This window comes from Struthio camelus, chromosome 3, assembly GCF_040807025.1.
Source record: "Struthio camelus isolate bStrCam1 chromosome 3, bStrCam1.hap1, whole genome shotgun sequence".
NCBI classification, from domain to species: Eukaryota; Metazoa; Chordata; class Aves; order Struthioniformes; family Struthionidae; genus Struthio; species Struthio camelus.
This window is the reverse complement of record NC_090944.1, coordinates 30,383,301-30,402,504: the sequence shown is the minus strand read 5'-3', so window position 1 is coordinate 30,402,504 and position 19,204 is coordinate 30,383,301.

Here is a 19,204-nt window from a genome sequence, read left to right as displayed (position 1 = left end):
CCAATCTACAAACATCATGCTATATATTTAGTGAAAATTTCACAAAGTTTGACAATTTTGTTTACTTTTTACTCAAAAGCCCAAACAATTTTATAACTCAGTGAATGAACTCCTATAAAATATGTATGATAAAATTTCAGTAGGAATATTATGTGACAAATTTTATATTTCTTTCTTTTGTTTTACTTCCCTTTTCTTCTCTAAGTCAACCTTTGAGCAAAAGGCCAATGTCTTTGTATTATCAGTTGTTAGTAATAGCCTTGGCGGTCTAAGCATATGAGCATGTCAGGATTCATAGGGAGAGACAATATTGCTATTTGATTGATTTAGTAGGAAAAATAGGCTGGCTTTCAGCTGCACAGACCGTACCTGAATATTCAGGTACCTGAATATTTGTTTGCTTCTCCGAGCAACTCTGTACTTTGAATTCCCTGTGCTCTGTTGATTCTTCTTCTAGTTGTGCAGTTACCACAGACAAAGATTTGTTTTCAACTTTTATATTCCTTTGAGCAATACTGATTAGAAAAGTATAGCCTCACCATGGTTGGGCTAATGTATATGTGGTGTTATGTATTATATGTGTTTTGTACTGCAAATGATTTTTTTTTTAGGGAAATTCAATATGTTCTCTTTTAAGAACGTAAGACATTTACAAATAAAATCTTGGCCATTTTGAATTCAGTTTTGGCACTTGCTATAGTACAGCTAGAATTTCACCTTTCATGTGTGAGGCTTGTTTGGTTAATCATCAGTACCTGAAGACCAGGATCACATCAGGATCTGAAGCAGAACCGGTCACTAGTGTCACGACAGTTGTACTGATTATTTTGGCAGTTATTTAGGAAATACGATTACAGCTCTAATTTTGAAACACTAAATGTATAGTTAATTACACATAGCAAGTCATGTCCCTGTTGTACAAGTAATATAGTATCTGGGGCTCTGCTACTAACTATATAGACCCCTTTGACCACCATCTGACTGTGTATATATATTAAGGAGTAAAGGACAAGTGTAACTTGTAGAAGTACAGCTTGAATTTTGAAAAAAATTATACATAATTTTCATCTAATAAGTGCTGAATTAGGATTTTTGATAGTTGTTTTAAGATTATTAATTAGAATAAGAATGAATTTTTCTGCAAGAGGTAGGCATCCTTGATTGTTAAAAGCTGTGATTTCTGTGAAAAATCCTTAACATTTCTGTATCAAGCTGAATTCTTATCCATCCACCCTGCATCTTGGCATTATCTGCCATAGGAACAGGAATGTAAAATACCTAAAAGCAGGAAGCAAATGGCAAGAAAATACGCTATCTCCAAACTATAAGCCTGTTCTCCTTTATAAATAATCTTTCATCAATTTTTATGAGCATGTAGCACTATAAAAGGAGTCCTAGAAATAAGAAAGAGTCTGACTGGCAGGCTGTGAACATTATTTGCATTATAGGGAATGAATGGAAGCCCTGCAACTGTATATATTTATCTATTTCTTGAGCTATATTATTTGTTAATCCACAATGGAGAAAAAAAAGTCTTCTTTACAATACTTAAAAGTAACTCAAAGATTTTGCTGTATTTCTCTAGATAGTAGTCATCAAATTTGTGAAAGGCTATCTATGCTATCTATGGCAAATTTCCCATTGATTTCAAAGACAGAAAAAAATCAATATAGACCAAGAATAGACTGATACTCAACGAGATAATTCAGTCGTATACAGAGCAAGTTATTTACGTTAATATTCTTAAGGTGTGTTAATTTCATATGGTTACTACACAGTGAAATGAAGGTCATGGTCTAGATTTAAAAAAAAAAAATCTACATTGAGGCTTATTTTATAAGCAGAACTTGCTTAATGATACCTATAAAATGTGATATTGGGTAGCAAGCAGAATATAGACCATCTATGCACTTTGGGCATGACATGTTTTTATCCTTAATCTTTCCAATGCCTGGATTACTATCATACCTTGCTATCTATCTAACTTATAGGTAGTCTAAGTATATCTGCACTTCACTGTGCTATTCAGTCTCTCTTGTGGTTTAGGTCTACACTTAAAATAATAATTGTTTGGCTGAACATGCCCTCATTTTCCATTGAGAAGAAACAGAGGCAGCAGAATCTACTCCATACTCACTGTAAGCATACCCCAGTTCCACATTTATATTTCAGAAAAGTGGACTACTCGTAAGTAGTACATTTTTACTCAGAAATTTTAATTCAATGTTTCTAATATGTGAAGTAAAATACTTATAAGCATTTCAGATGAAAGAAAAAAAACTCTTCTTAAGCTTGGACTCAGGACACCTTTTTGGCTTGTGAATTTGTGTGCTGGGCATCACATAATGAGTTTCTCTTGGCTTAGCATTTCAAACACCATGTGCTCCCTGAAACTGGTAAGCAAAGATAAAGTGAAGAGAGCTCAAAAAAGTTAAAATATGCACACACAGAAGCAAAATGAGAGGCACGTTTGTTTCTTAAAGGCTTAAATAAAGGAGGCAACTTTTATTTGTGGTTTCTTAAAAAAAGTTTTATCTGCTTCTCCCAGGTATGTATTATAGAAACAGATTAAGAAACAAAGCAAACTCGTAACGATTCCCTTAAAAACTGTATGACTTGTATTTATTACCCAGCATTTACAGTTTTGTCTTCTGTGTCAGGAGGAAGACTCTTTAGAGAGAATAATAATAAATTCTGATCTTTTATAGTTTTTGGGGTGGGTGGTAGGGTTTGGACATTTGTTCTTGATTTTTTTGCTCTGTTATGGTTTCTTTTGAAGACATAACTTTTCAAAGAGTAATCTTAATTTCTGTCTAACACAGCATCAGCAAAACAGCTATAAAAGTGCATTGTGTTTTATGCTATGCACTAGATGCACAACCAAAGGTGTTTACAGTGTAATGTGGCAGCTGAAATGTCTATGCCCTTGCTGATTAGTGGATCTAGCTCCAGTATCAGCTGGTGTGGAGCTGACATGGCTATCTCTGCACCTGTGGCAAAGACTGGTCCAAGGTCTCCTCAAGTACCTGTAAGCAGATCACATTTGCTGTGGTAGCTGTGCACTTTACAAAGCTCACATCTATAAATGTAAAGCTTAATGGCTGGATTTGGCTACCCCTGGAAAGCAAGCACCCCCCACCCAGACTTAGGTGTGCAGTAGATGGTGAGCTGTGCTGTCCTGATAAACCAGGTGAGAAACCAGCACATTGTATGTGTAGTAGTATATCTTAAGGCCACACCAAAAATTAGCCTAATCCTCGTAGGCTAAGCAGTGTTTTGGAGTATGGCATTTTAGTGTTTAAATGTCTGGTTCTGTTAAGGTTCCTTTGAAAGCAGTTTTGTAGATCTAGACTATAATTGTTTACTCATTTATGTTAGCCATACAACTTGAGGTGAAACAAAGAATTAACTACAAGTATTAGACTAGGAGCTGTTGGGATAATCTACTATTTATAACTTAAAATCTAAATTTTAGCTCAGTTCTAAAGAAACATAAGTGGATCACCTGTCACTTACTTTGAGGAGGACCTACATTTACAAAGACAGCAAGCTGTCATTGTAAAAAAAGTCATATCCAAAACAGGTTTAAACAGAGCAAGATCTTATGGTCCTTATGGCCCTCTCTCTATGAGGGAGAGAACACAAGGAAGATACTTGTATGCTTTCAAACTCAAAAGAACTTCACGTACTGATCACTTAGAAATCTGAGGTGATCTGTTTTTCTAGTTGTTTATACAGATTATGAGATCCACTCTGTTTTCTAAGTGCTCCCTTGGGTCAACGAAGAGCTGAAATAAATAACAGTGAAAGTTACAAATAAGTAATTCACTATAAGAACTGTTGAGTGTCCAAACTTGTTTAAGGCTCTTGTCATCTCAGTTAGACATTTGAGAATGGGGTTTTATACTTGGGACCATGCTTAGGACCATCAACACTGTTTACTGGTGTTGAACATTCCAAAATATTAGTACCTACTTTGAATCTCTAAGACTCATACTTGTAACCATAGCACGATATAGGCACTAACTATTTCTCTAGATAGTAGTCACCAAATTTTTGAAATCCTGACCACCTATGGCAAATTCCTCATTGATTTCAAAGACATAGGATTTTCACAGGAAAAAAAAAAACATAGATCAGGAATAGACAGATACTCAACTGGATAATTCAGTGGGATACATAGCAAGTTATTTATGTTAACATGCTTATGGTATGTTAAGTTAGCAAAGACTTCAGCATATGCCTCTAACTTCATATAGTTACTACATAGCAAAATGAAGGTCAAGGTCTAGATAAAAAAAAAAAAAGGCCTATTTTTTCCTCCCTCAAAATGGTCATAATCCTCTTGTATCTGAAAATATACTCTGTGTTCTAAGGATTATTCATTAAGAGAATTGTTTAACGGACATTTCGGGTGGATTTACTTAGGAATCTAGATGAACTTGATCCTCTACACTTCCACTACACTTCCACTGAAGGAAAAAGGCACACGGAGGATGACTCATTCCACTTATTTTATTCACCTATTTTAGGCAACTAAGACGGAAGGAATTTATGTCTGGAGGCATCAGTTTATCTTCGACAACTATGCAGGAAACCTGTACCAATAGTTTAAACTAGATAGTTAACTTTTAGAGTGATAAAGTGAAGAGAGATGACTCCTTCCTTCCATAGTTGAAAACTTCAGAAGGAAAATAAAATATTAGGCTTCTCAGGGTTTATTCCTGAATTTTGTGGAAACAAAGAGTCTCTGAATGTTATGGAATTATGGAGTAACTGAGGATGAATGGGACCTCTCATAGACCATCTGAACCAACCTTCTGCCCAAAACAGAGCCAGCTTATATCTGACTGCTCAGTAGCTAGTCTAACTGAGTTTTTGGTAGCACCAAGGATAGAGGCTTCACAGCCTCTCTGCATGCTGGTCCAATGTTTGACCACTGTCATGACGAGTATATTTTTTTCCTACTGTCCCTTTGTGCCAGCAGAGGGACTGACGGGATAGCAGGAATTTGCCTTTTGCAATTTCTCTAATGGCTTTTGTCCTGTCACCGTGAACTTCTAAGAAGTCTAAATCCATTTTGTCTATAATCTGCCACTACATAGCTGTAGACAGCAACAATACTCCCTTTTTCTTCTCTCCTCCAAGCTGCACAAGCCCAGCTCCCCCTGCCTCTCCTCCCTGGGCAAGTGCACCGGCCTCAACCATCCTGAGGGCCTCCGCTGAACTTGTTCCACTTTAACAATGACTTTCTTAAACTGGGAGGGGGGCTTAAAACTTGAAACAATACTCCAAAAGCAGTTTGCAAGTGCCACACAGGGAATACCCTTGTTTTGGTGCATCATGCCTAGCTATGGTATATTACTTGGGGGTAAAATCTGTCCCCAAAATACTAAGATTCATAAATTGCTCACTGAAAGCCTGGATTCACTTTCACTGCATCAAAGACAGGAAATTCTTCAAGTCTCTGAAGAATTAAAGTGTTAAATCAATCCCTCAAATATACAGCATGTCTATATATTGCTTTAAAATATATATCTTAATAACATGGGTGTGAAGGCAAAACTATTCCACTGAAGTCAGTAATAGCCATGGAAGTGAAAGCACAATCTAACTCAGTGTCTGCGAAAAATGATTGCTATATCTGAGACATAGAAAATGTTTTAATATTTTGTCTAAGTAATAACTTGACATTACATTGTTATTTCAAAATTGTTCCAAAACTTGCTGTTTTTTGCACCTATCATAGCACCTGCGGGGCTGACGTATGTGCAGTGAATGAGAGATCTTGTCTGGAACAAAGCTGTCTTTTAGCCTAGAATAAATGTCACTTGTTCTTCAACCACAAACAACAGAGTAGGAATGAAAGCCAGGTAAATGTTTCATAGTATCAAAAGTCATTATAATAATAAGAGCCTACAAGGACATATGATTTAACTGCCTCTCCAGAACCCAAGGCATTTATCTGGTTTTTATTTTTTACAATGACCTGATTGTGGTTAACCAGCTTTGTTTTACTAGCTAAAGATGACATTGCAGCCCATTTCCTGAAGCTATGCAGGATAGTATCTAAATTTTCTTTCTTTGCCCGGCTGCCCACATTTGGTGAAAGAGAGTAGGAGAACACAAAGCAGTCTCCAAAGGGCTCTTGCTCACCTCTCATCTGTGTGGGGTCCTATGTTGGTGTTAATATATTGTGTTGAGTTTTACCGATGATGCCCAGTGAATCTCCTTCCTTTGAGGCAGTTTTCTCAGGTGACTTTGTGACCTGTGGGAAAGTGCTGGGTGCCAGGAGAGGGATGGCAGAGCTGGACTGGGGAATGTGCTTTCACCCCTGTGACTGTCCTCTCCCAGTGGCCTCCAGGCCCAGCTGATCACCTCTGTCAAGCACATGGGATCGCAGTGTGGGAGAGACGCCACAGCGGTGCAGGAGCATTAGACTTGTCTGTGAGAAAGAATGAGGAGGGAATGACCTGCATGAGCCTTTCACTCAGTTTCTGAGGTTTGACAGGACTGTTGAGAGCCAAAGGAATAAAAACAGAAAAATGTGATATTCTAGTCCTTGCCCCCCTTTGGGAGGGCATAGTATGAATAGATTGGGCTGTGGCAAAATCTCTATTCAACCCTGAGCCTGTCAGATGTTTTCATGCCCCTTAAAATGTGTAAAAGTGAAGGGCTTTGACAGTGTAAAAAATTGAAGTTGGCCTAGTAGCTGAAACAGTTTTGGATACTTTGTAAGTTAGAAAGGATTGGAAAGAAGTCTACTGGCAAGAATGTGGTTGCTTACACAGTGAATCATTTCTAATAATACAGTCAAGAAATACTATTTTAAATCCCAGAGGACTGTTTTTGAAAAAGAAAACAACAAAAAAAGAACATTTCTTCTTCTATCTTGGTAACAAGTACCGTGTAATAGGACTTGGGTGCTCAACAGGGACCGCTGAAGAAGGGAGAAGATAAGTAAGGAAGAGACCACGCTCCAAGAGCTTCTTATTGAAAACAGATCAGAGAAGCAGACAAATAACCATAGGGAGAAGAAGGGTGATGATTCATTTGGGACTGAATTTGAGTTTTGTCCAGGGTTTGGGCTTCTGGCTCCGTACAGCATCTTTGAAAGCTAGTGAAACGTTAATTTTTTTTCAGCCATTAAATCTTGAGAAAGGTCACCTCAGGGCCTGCTGAGATACATGGATTTTCTTGACAGAAATATCTGTGCAGGCCCAATGTGGTAGGTACGTAATAGACCCAACACTTCTGGGAAGTATCAGTCTTGGTTTTTCATAGTAAGTTAGGCATCCTGAGCATGCCAAACGTAAAGCAGAAGCAAAGATCATCTGTGAAGTCCAGGCACTAAAATCAACCTCCTCCCCTCCCTGAAGTGTCATACTTCTGAATTTGTGCTGAAGAACAACCTTCCCTCTGAGTACTTCTGTAGTTTCTGGATGCTGAGCAAGCCAGAAAGCATAGAAAAAAGCACAGGTGGCATTAAGTTGGCAAAGTGGGTAGGATTAAAAAAAAAAAAAATCCTCTTGGAAGGAATTGCTATGGAAGAATGGCAGGAAGTGGGACCAAAGGGGTGCCATGAAAAGCTGCCTGGAATTCTTGAGAGGAATAAATTCTGTGCAAGAGGCCTTTTTCCCTTTTTATTTCAAGCTGGTCCTGTTTATCACTCGGGCAAAATTTCCTGGAGACAGTTAGCCTTTTTCAGGGATGAGAAACCCAGGGAAGAGTCCCATATTATGCTTTCAAAGAGCTCCTTAGATGTATTGGCCTGCCACAGAGAAAGCATGTGTGCAACTGTGCAGGAGATAACAGGTTTTTGCTAGGATTTCCACTAAAGCACAGCAGATTTTCACCACAAATACCTCGCTTATCTGTAAATATACTATGATTCATTATTAACATTGACTTCTCAGCTAAATTTTCTAAATACTTTTTACGGGGTTGCCATTGGCCTTAGCAAAACCACTAAAGGCAAGTGTGGCCTGCCTAGAAGTGATATTTTTATGCGAGACCAAGGAAACAAGGAGTGGAGAGAACAGGAATTCCGTCAAATGGATCAGTATTGCTGCCGTGGCTTTCTGTCTCAGAAGATCAATGAGATTTACTTAATGTTACTTACAGTGAAATTTTCAGGATTTTAGGAGGGTCTGAGAGGTCCTTCTCAAACAATCATATGTCTTTTTTCATTAATCTTCTTTTGAGCCTTGTGATATGCCTTTCAATCCCTGATGTTCTTCTGTTGTAACCTACTGCTGGAGCCGACATGCCCGCCATGGTTATAAGAAAACATAACTCCTAGGTACAATGCACACACAGAATGAATTTAATGACTGCATTTATGTTCAGGGTTCTTCTAAATATGGGTAGTTTGTAAAGAGTCCTGGGGTGCATTTTCCTCAAGGTGCCAGTTCTGGAAGACATGAAAGATGTTAATATATACCTCAGACTTGTTAAACACAAATAAACAACTAAGTTATTAACTAACAGTTTTAACACTGAGTAAAAGATTTCCACCTCCTTTCTTATGCATTCCAGATACCAGAAAATGAGAGCTTCTACCTGGGGCTAAAAATGACTCACAAAGAAGGGAGTCTGGCCACAGTAAATTAAGGCCTCATAATGGGTTTGTTGAACTGCGATGACAGTTACTGCTGGGAGACATTAAAACGTGTGAAAAGTGCCCTGTAGGATGACTAGAAGAAAGCAAGGAAAAACAAGTTAAAATTTGCAGGGAGTTAAGCCGGGTGAGGACTCCAGCATTAAAAGAGAAAAATGTAGTGAAGAAGAAAAGATTTGTTAAAAATTCCGCTGAAAGGTAGATCTTTTTGGTGATTTTACTTCTCTATATGGGAAAAAGATTTTGAAACTGAAGCTTTGGGAGAATATCTACCGGGTAAACTAACAACAGCGAATTGCAGAGCACACCTGCCTAAAAAGCTGCACGCAGTGCAGATGTGTTTGCACTGACTCGTATTACGGTAGCTCTCCCCTCATCCAAGCTTTTTGTCCATAAAGGCAGAGAGCTAGAAATAATTTCTCCTATGTTCATTGCTTATCACTGAAACGAAATAACCATGCAGAGCAAGAGTAAATTCTTTTCAAAAGTGGAAATACTCTTAAATTGCCTTTGCAAGATAAAAAGAGGATATTGGCAGAGACTAAAATGTCCATTTTTTTAGAATAAAATCTAAATAAATCCAGAAATTAAATAGGTTTTTGAGGTACAAGAATGAAAAAGAAAATAAAACATTGAACATTTGAGCTCATATTTGTTTTTCCAAAGTGCAGCACCTTAGTGCTTTATAAAAAGCAGCAATAACAGCATAAGAAAACGCATGACATTTGCTTTGCAACTCAAAGAAAACTATATTTTGTTAGGCACAGGCAGAAATACAGTTTAGTAGGTTTAATTAAAAATGAAATACATTGCAAATAAGAATAGGGCATACAGTTTTATTATGGAAATTTGGGTCTCAAGTTTCTTATTAAAAAAAACAGAAGATCACTTAACTTGAGGGTCAGGTTTTTAAGCGCAGCATTAAATCATACAGTACAACTCATGCTATCTAATAAGATGATTTCCTCTAAAACATTTACCAGAGTGCTATTGCATGCTCCAGCAAGTACAGCGAAGAGGCCTTGTGTGTGAGGGTCTTTGCAGGAACACCCTAAAAAGTTTAAAAAAACTTTTGAATTTTCTCTAAAAAAAGACCTACAAAACAACTGTCTGTTTCCCATGGTGTCGCAGCAGAAACATATTGATATCTCAGCAGGAAAGACAAACCCACTGACTAGATGGTCTTATCTCCTTTAGAAAACGGCCTTGTGACTGAGAGAAAGAGTTAAGGTAACAGCTTTTCCGAAACAGGAAAATATACCAACGTAATTGGCCTTCTTGCTTGACTTGAGCAAATACTATTCCCCTCTTAGGCTGGCGCAGCCGTTAAGTGATTTAGATAATACTTGTTGACTTCCTATCAGTCCAGCACTGCCGTGAGAGAAAACAGAAACCAACTCCTGTCTGGAAATTCCGAAAGAACGGGGGATTCATTTCGTGAGGAGCCTGGCGCAGCACCCAACGTCTGCCAGATCCTGATGACTACTTGGTGAATCCTACATTTGCTTGTAGAAGGATTGAGCTGACACAAGAATATTCCATTTACAGGGCAAGCAAACAAGTAAAAAAGATTAGTTAGACATTCTTAGTGGGGTCAGATTAAACCTCCATTCCAGCAAGACGTAGATGTCTCTCTTCTGATCTGTGTGATAGATAGGCGACCTGTTTTATCCAGCAGAGTGCCCTTTCCTATGCTCAGCAACAACAAACAATCCTGTTCTGCAGCAGAGTTGCACATAGGTACAGGAAGAGTTATTTTAACCACGCGTTCCAGTAGTGTCAACAACTACCATATTTTGTGTCCGAAGTGCTTTCCTCGGAGCTGCTGAGGAATACCTCAGATACCTTAGTCAAATGGTCTCACAACAACGTTTTAAAAATATAGATTCTTAAAATCAGGAAAAGAGTAAGTCTTTAATAAACACTGAGTTTTAAGACAATGACCAAATAGGTTTTGTAATCAGTAATAAACCACAGAATTTAAGCTAGTTTCCTCTGCTTTCATGTCTTCTGATAGGCTATTTGTGGACATTACTAACTGTTGATTAGATCATGAAAACCAAAACCCTCTCAGCTGAGATAGCTATCGGTATACAACTTTACAAATTTAACTCTGTAGTTTAATGCTGAGGTATTGCATCAACACCCTTGCCAACAATATAATCAGTGTGATCCCCCCCACCCCCCCCCACCCCGGCACCTCCGGTACCCGGCTAATTCTATAGATATGGATTACTGAAAAAGGGCCGAGGGGCCTATCTTATGTTATATGCCCCTACTAGCACCATCCAGAAGGGCGTTTGCCCTCCTCACATGATTCAGTCTTTGTCATACATTTGTACAGCTACCTTCCCTCCACAACGGTCATCAAGACTATTCCTGCTCCTGCCCTGTGACAATTGAATCCAAACAATTAGGCTGTCAGATAATGCCCCAGAGAAGCTGGGTAATGCTCGACTTGCACAGACACTGAAGAGCTTTGTGGGGCTCCAGCCGCAGTGTGCAGAAGTGAGCGTATCTGTGCATCTTTGCAGGGCTGAACCCATCAGTGTAACTCTACCCTTATTGTTCTCTGTGCCTTTCAAATCTGTTTCATTTGTTGCTCCGTGGGTGATTTGTTCCTGCAAGCAGTTTGAGAGGCATATTCCTCTGCACCAGCCTGCCTTCTGTTTTCAAGGTCAGTTTACCCATAGAAGGTGTTATTACTTTTGTTCTTCCCAAGGGACTTCTACCAAAAAAGCATCATTACACTACAATCAGGCCGCTGCCAAGATTTACGACCATGGAAACTTGTTTTGACACTGTCGTTTCTGAGTGAGCCTGTGTTATCAATCTGTAGAAAGGGGAAGACAGTGTTTGCTAACTTACCTTGCTGTCAGGTCAGTACTTCACATATCAATGTTGTGACTGCATTTCAGTTCATATTTGTAAAACCCTGGTAAAAGGTTTAACACCCTAGAAGTGTTGAAGATTAATATTATTTTGCCCCACTGAGCACACCGCTACTTCAATAGGACAGGGCAGTCCAAACAGTTCTTGACAGTTCCTGGATAAGCAAATAACTAACGTCAAGCAAGCCCTCATTGGGTTTGTTTCTGCAAGCGAAGGACTGAGTGCCATCTTTCTGTGTGTATTTGCTTTAAAATAGTTTAGATACAACTTGCAAGAAAAAAGCTAAAGGAGCTGTCTTTATTCACATTTCTTTGCAGGCCTGATACCTTGCTGCCTTTATAGTAAGTGCAGAAATGTTTCTACTTGCGATTTCTCTTCACCTTGGACAGGCAGCTGCTAGTAGGGAGAACTGGAGGCACCAGAAAAATGATGGTAGGGCAACAGTCAGCTGCAGTGAGGGTTTAGATTGTGGGGCTGATGGGTGAGCTTTGTACTCTTCTTTGTGTTTTTTTTTCAGTCCCATCTCTAATCCTGTTAGAGTCTCATTTGATAAGCAAGAGCCCTGAGAGATGACTATCATCAGTTCATGGACAGCTGTTCTTGTCTGCTGGAAAACCTGGTGCAAGTGCACTACAATAAGCATTTAAAGAAACACTTATCTTTTGTTTTCTAGGAGTCACGGATGTGCTCACACCTGGAATGCCCCACCTCCTCTCATTGTTAAAATGGGATCATACACCACGTGCTTCCTAAACCACATCTCTCCAAGCAAGCCACAGGCACTTAGTCTGATTAGTGGTCTTTGAAATACAGTCTAATGAGTAACACAGTCAAAGAAGAAAGTAATTTGGAAAATAACAGAGAGAAGGAGAACAGTACTTTTTAAATACCACACTGCTGTATTTGCTTCTGCTTGACCTTATTAATAAAGATTTACAGTCAAAGACAGAAACAATCTAACTTTTCCCAGCAGTTTCAGAGTAAAACACAATGAAACGGAGCATTTTTTTCTCGTTTGATTGCTTGCTTGAAAAAAGTTACAAAAATACCTTACCACATCCTCACACCCACAGCCTTTATTCACACTCACCGCAAGAAATTCTTCTGCAGTGCAATTTCTCATGGTGCCTGAGTTCAGTAGAGGGGTGAGAGATTTGCTCAGACTGCCAGGCCCCAGCTCCATGTCCAGTCAGTGGAGACAAGTAATTATGCTATCTACTATAAGGTGGGATTCATTTCTCCTAACTTAACCGTCTTAGACTAAGCTCATGTTTAAAGATTTTTCAAGGCTATGGCATATACACTGCTAAGCTACGGCTGATTTGCCTCCCCACAAATCTTCTTTCCTACTTTCCCTATGCCCAAAGCCAATTCTGAGTCATGATGCGAGTATGTCTTTCTTTGAGAAGGATAGTTTAAATTTCCCCTACCAACCTGACATTTTTAATTACATAGCATGGTGCAGAATTACTAGACTGAGTATAATAAGCTAAGTGAATAAGCCATGTATTACATATTTAACTTAAGGCTTCAGAAATCCATATATTTTTTGTAGGTGTGTATCTTGTATCTGCTTTGAAGCCTAGGACACCTATAGCTTAAGGGGACTGTACAACCTTCTTAATTTTATACAAGCAGCCTTGTGAATTAATGGAACTTACAGCTTCAGTCCACACCTACAATAATTTTCTTGTGGTTTGGGAAATGTTCTTTTTTTCAAGCATGAGTGCACATTAAATATCTCAGAGAAAGTGAAATAATAACCTCTATTTTATGGCTTAACTCCAAAGGGGAGACTTCTGATAGCAGTGAATTCACCCTGTATTTGCACCTGCAGAAGTGGCACCAGCATTTACAGTTTGTCTTTTAAGAATTACTGACAATTTATGATACCAAGAGAACATGAAACCAAGTGAAGGTATTCTGTGCCCCAGAAAATGAATGGTCTGTGTTTTATTCCTCTGACTATCAAATCAAACAAACATTAAAGTTTTACAGAGATGTTGTCAGCTTTGCACCTAACAGGCCCCTCCCTGGGGCTCATCCTCCCCTGGCTCGGATGCGTGGGGCTGAGAGGCGGCCATCTCCAGTGTCATTGCGAGGCACCACTCCAAGACAGAAGTTAGCATTCTCCAAAATGTGTTGGCACAGTGCAGGCTCCCTGACCTCCTTCAGTCAAAGTGAGCTGGCTTAGCCCCTCTATTTAGATTGTTCAGGGCAACCTGGCTTATTTCCAGTGAGACGGGTAGAAGGGAGCTCTCATGAGCAAGACGTGAGAGAGCAATAGCCTCCAGCAAACAGCACAGGTAGCCCCAGGTGAGGATGTGCATCAGCAGCTTTAATAATGTTGTGTATGGAGTATACGCATGAGGTCTCACAGAGCTTGTATGGAGATCAGTAGGCAGACTTGGCCTAGGAGGAGGCGCTATGGTGTGTAATTTGTAAAGCACTTTGGGGAATTAGTAAATAAAAGTGTCTGGGAGATCTCAGCCTAGCAAAGCATTCAAGTACTTGTTAAATTTTAATCAAATCAATAGCTTGTTGACTTTGGTGGGACTAATTATGTGACCGAACTTAAGAGTGTGTTTAAGTGCTTTGCCGGATTCGGGCTTGAAATATTAATTACTAGTCAAGTTTTCTATATTCTAAAGCAGGTAAGTGTGAAGAAAACTGAAGGTGATACCACCCCTAACATGAATGCTACTAAACTCGTTTTAGGAGAAACAGGTAATTGCTTTTCAGGGTGGAAAACTAACCATCCACTTTGAGTAAAAACATGTTTTACAATTTCTTCTCCTTGCTCACGATAGGATACTCTGCCATTACTCTGTTTTATTTGTCTCACCCACCTCCAGGTCTCTTCCATTTGTTTTTCTTCCTTGTTTCACTGTTCTGGGAACTGGAGTTAAAAGGAAAACAGGGTCTCTTTGAATTTGCAGCAGATTGAATTAACTGGGACGAGCAGCTCCTCCCTCCCCCTCTCCTGTCCTGCTGTTTGTGAGCTGAATGATAACATCAACAGGGCTCTTGTTCCTTGCCCTGTCCCATGTGTTCTCTCTTCTTTTCTCTGCCTGTTACCAGCTTTAATTCCACATGCACCAGTGAACAGCAGCCACTGATGCTTGGTCTAACCACTACACAAAAAAAGCTTTTATACAGGCTGCAACCTGAGCTCCTGCAAACACATTTCTAACTTCCAGCTGGTCAAGGTGCACCTCTGCTCACATTTCCTTTTATCAGAGGGCTGTGGGGACTGTACTAAGCAGACTATTTACTCTAGTCTGTAATGCAGCCTTGCTGGCCTGTGTTATCAGGAGCAACTTTTTATATTGGAGGTTGCCACCCAGTAACTAAACATAAGATAAGTAGTCTTGGGAAAAAATATTTTTCTGTGCAGAATATTGTAAGGTCACTACAGGATCATACATTCTGCTCATTTACCCAAACGATTAGGCAGGATCCAAGCAGCAGAAGATTCTCAGGGCTGACACTAGAGTCCCCCGATTCATGTTTTTTCCCCTCTTGGCAGCAGAGCTGGGGATCCAACATGGGTAAAAAATAAGAGTAGTGTGCAGGGATCCAGTGCCCCAAAGGGACATTACAGGTTACGGTAGTAAAGGCATAACCACTAGCCCTGATGCTGCTTGCTTACTGCCTAGTATTCTTAAAAGGACTTTGAAAAGGAATCTGATCCTTAGCAGGAGCTGACACTGAACACTACTTCACTATCTGGAGAAGGAAGTTCCTTTCCTTCCCTTCCTTGTCCTTCAGGGAAGAACAAACACTATGAAAGGGCCAAAAGGAGGAAAGCCATACGTAAGTATACAGGAGGAACATGAAAAGGCTGTTAGAGCTGTTTACTTTAAGGTTTCTTCCCTGCTGTCCATCATTTGGCTGGCAATGAGAAGGGCCTTTGGCAACAAAGTGGCTGGGACTTAGACTGTATCTCACTGACAGACTGGGGAGACTTTGCTCCTGCTTCCCCAGTCACTGCAGGGGAGGCCACTGAAGCTCCATCTTAGCCTTTGTCATGAGGCATGAATCCAAGCCGCTGCCCTTTTCATTTTAGCTCTGTGTTTTTGTAGACACTGTATATTTAGCAAAGAAACAAAAGTGTCTGCAATGTGTGGACATGATAGACACTTTCTTGTATCCTTCTGCCTCGCATCACTTTGGGGAAAATTATGGAACTCCCTCTTTCATTGTAACCATGTTATGTAAAGCACCTGAATATGCCACCCTCTCAGAAGATGTGCCAGCTCCAAGAATTTCATTCAGATATTTCAGATATGATAATGACTCATTTAAAGTACTAATTAAAATTGGATGAGTTTCATATCTCCCCCAACTTTAGGAAAAAAAAAAAATCACAGGCTAAATGCAAATTTCAAAAATGCTTGCTAAAACTTCTGCAGGAAGGAATTTTGCAGAGGCATTGAGATCAGGCACTTTGAGCAAATAAAAGAGCCTGAAGCAAGACTTTGAAGTCTGACCTTCAGAATGTGTAATATTACACTGGTTAATAAAGGTACAAATACCACAGATTGGGACAAAATGTATCTAATTAAGCAGTTTTAACCATGCTTTGGCATTCTTTTCAAACGCACTTCTTACCAGAAAGATTGTCAAACTCATTGTCATAGCCTTCCAGTGATGTTATTTCTCAAAATACTGCTTTTTTCATAAGCAAAGCAACATATCACCAGCTATTATACAGTCGAAGCCACTTCAGCGGTGTCATTTCCATTGCAGCAGTGGAAAGGCCTGAGAGAACAGTGGTTAGTGATAGTCATCTGTTTGTTGAGAACTACAGGCCAAGCCTGGCCTTTTGAACTTTATGTTAAAATCAACGGATAAAATAATTGACTAGACATGAATTGGAATCTTGATTTCCGGATAGACTAAAAAGTATGCTTTCTTTCTTAAATTGCCTTCTCAGAATCAAAGAACAGATGAGATTGGAAGGGACCTCTGGGGGTCTGTAGTCTGACCACCCACTTCTTCACACCCTCCCATCAGGTATTGATATACATTACTAAGATCCTCCTGAGCCTTCTCTTATCCAGGCTAAACAATCCCAACTTTCTCACTGTCTCCTCATATGAGAGACGCTCCTGTCCCTTCATCATCGCTGGGGCCCTTTGCTAGACTTGCTCCAGTACATCTGTCTCTTGTACTGTGGAGCCCAGACCTGGACCCAGCACTCCAGATGTAGCCTCACCAGTGTTGATTAGAGGAAGAGTAGGGAAAGGATCACCTCCCTTGATGTGCTGGCACCACTCTTCCTAATGCAGCCCAGGATACTGTTGGTCTTCTTTCCTGCAATGCCACGTTGTTGGCCCACAGGACCTGCAGCTCCTACTCTGCAAAGATGCTTTCCAGCCAGTTGGCCCCCCAGCCTGTACTGGTGCATGGGGTTATTCCTCCCCAGGTGCAAGATCCTATACTTCCCTTTATTGGAGGTTCCTTCATGAGGTTCCTCTCTGCCCATTTCTCCAGCCTGTCGAGGCCCCTCTGAATGGCAGCACAGCCCTCTGGTATATCAGTCAGCCACTACTCCCAGTTTTGCATTATCTGCAGACTTGGTAAGTGTGAACTCTGTTCCGTTGTCCAGGTAATTAATGAAGAGGTTAAACAGTATTGGCTCCAGTATGAGCCACTGGTGTATTCTACTAGTGACTGGTCTTCAGCGGGACTTTGTGCCGCTGATCACAACCCCTTGAGCCCAGCAGTTCAGCCAGTTTTCAGTCCACCACACTGTCCATTTATCTAGCCCATACTTGATCAGTTTGCCTATGAGGATGTTATAGGAGAAAGTGCTGAAAGCCTAAAGTCGAGATAAAGAACATCCACTGCTCTCCCATTATCCACTGAGGCAGTCATCTCATTGTAGAAGGCTAATAGGTTGGGGTCATGCATGAGTTCCCCTTTGCAAATCTGTGTTGACTACTCCCAACCTCCTTTTTGTTCTTCATATGTCTGGAAATTGTTCCAGGGATTTGCTCCATTGCCTTCCCACCACCCTTCACCATCAAGGGCAGGCCTATAGTTCCCTGGATCCTCTTTCTTGCTCTTCTTGAAGAGCAGGTTCTTCAGGAACCTTCCCTGATTGCTGTGAGCTTTCAAAGATAACTGAGAGTGGTCTCGCAATGGCATCAGTCAGCTCATGGATGCATCCATCCTACCAGGTCCCATGGCCTTATTTATGTCCAGTTTGTTTTAATGTTCCCTAACCTACTTCTCCTGCACCGAGGGCAAGTCTTCATTGCTACAGACTTTCTCACTGGGCTCAGGGGCCTGGAGTTCCTGAAGGCTGAGTCAAAGAAGGCATTCAGTACTTCTGCCTTTTCCATGTCCTTTGACCCCATTCCCATTCAGCAATGGCCCCTCATTGTCCCTAGCCTTCCTTTGTTGCTGATATATCTGTAGAAGTCCTTCTTGTTGCCCTTCATATTGCTTTAGATTCAGCTCCCTGATGGCTTTGGCTTTCCTAACCCCATCCCTGCACTCTCAGACAGTGTCTCATACTCCTCCTGGGTCACCTCTCCCTGCTTCTGCCTCTTGTATGCTTCCACCTCCTCTATGCTTCCCTTTTAGGTCTGAGTTTAGTCAGGAGCTCCTTGTTCATCCATGCAGGCCTCTTGCTGCCTTTGCTTGACTTTCTGAATGTTGAGGTGGACCACTCTTGAGCTTGGAGGAGGTGATCCTTGAAAATCAACCAGCTCTCTTGGACTCCTCTCCAGGACCATGTTCCATGGGATTTTTGCAAGCAATTCCCTGAAGAGGCCAAAGTCTTCTCTCCTGAAGTCCAGGGTTGTGATCCTGCTTTTTGCCTTGTTTCCTCCTCTCAGGATCCTGAACTCCACTATCTCATAGTAACTGCACCCAAAGCTGTCCCCGATCTTTACATCCCTGAGCAGCTCTTCTGCTTTTGAAAGCACTAATATTTAGACAAAATGTCTCCCCTTGTGGGCTTATGTTTCTGAACTGCATAATTCTCAGTGGGTGAAGGCAGCTAGGTGTCTGCTAGGAAATTGCAGGAATAGACTATGAGGTAGATCTTACATACGCTGGTTGTTGAAAGAGAGGCATGGCAAAAGTGGATTCCTTCATATTCCTTACTCCTTGCCTGGGATCCTGCTTCAGGGATCCAGCACAGCTGTGCAAAATGATCACTAGCATAATTTGTGCTGCCAACGCAAAGCACAAAATCTTTCCTAAAGCCACTGTGGCACCTTCAGCAAAACTTTTCTTGCACTGGCCCCATGCTTGAGGTGCTTGCTTCACAAACTATTCTATGTAACAGGAAAGCTGCAAGTCTGGGGAAGGGTGAGACAAGGCACAAATGGCTTGTGGAGGTTTAGGTAAGAGAATAGGCAAACCTGATATCCTAGGAGCTTTACAGGGCTTATTTCATGAACCAGTAAGAGTCCATTTGAAATTCTGGAGACTTTCACCTATGAGATCAATTCAGTCATTTTATGTAGATCTGGGTGTCCATTATGAGCACCTGCTGGGGAAAAAACAGTGGACCAGTTTACACAAACAAACCCATGCTGCATGCTGGGACTTGCTGAAGGAGAGGATGCACACTTGCCTCTGGTTCGCTACTGTGCCCAGTGCACGAATCACACCCTGGAAGATGGCCATATCAAATTCCTCTGCATCTATGACATAGTAGTTTGAGGTTAG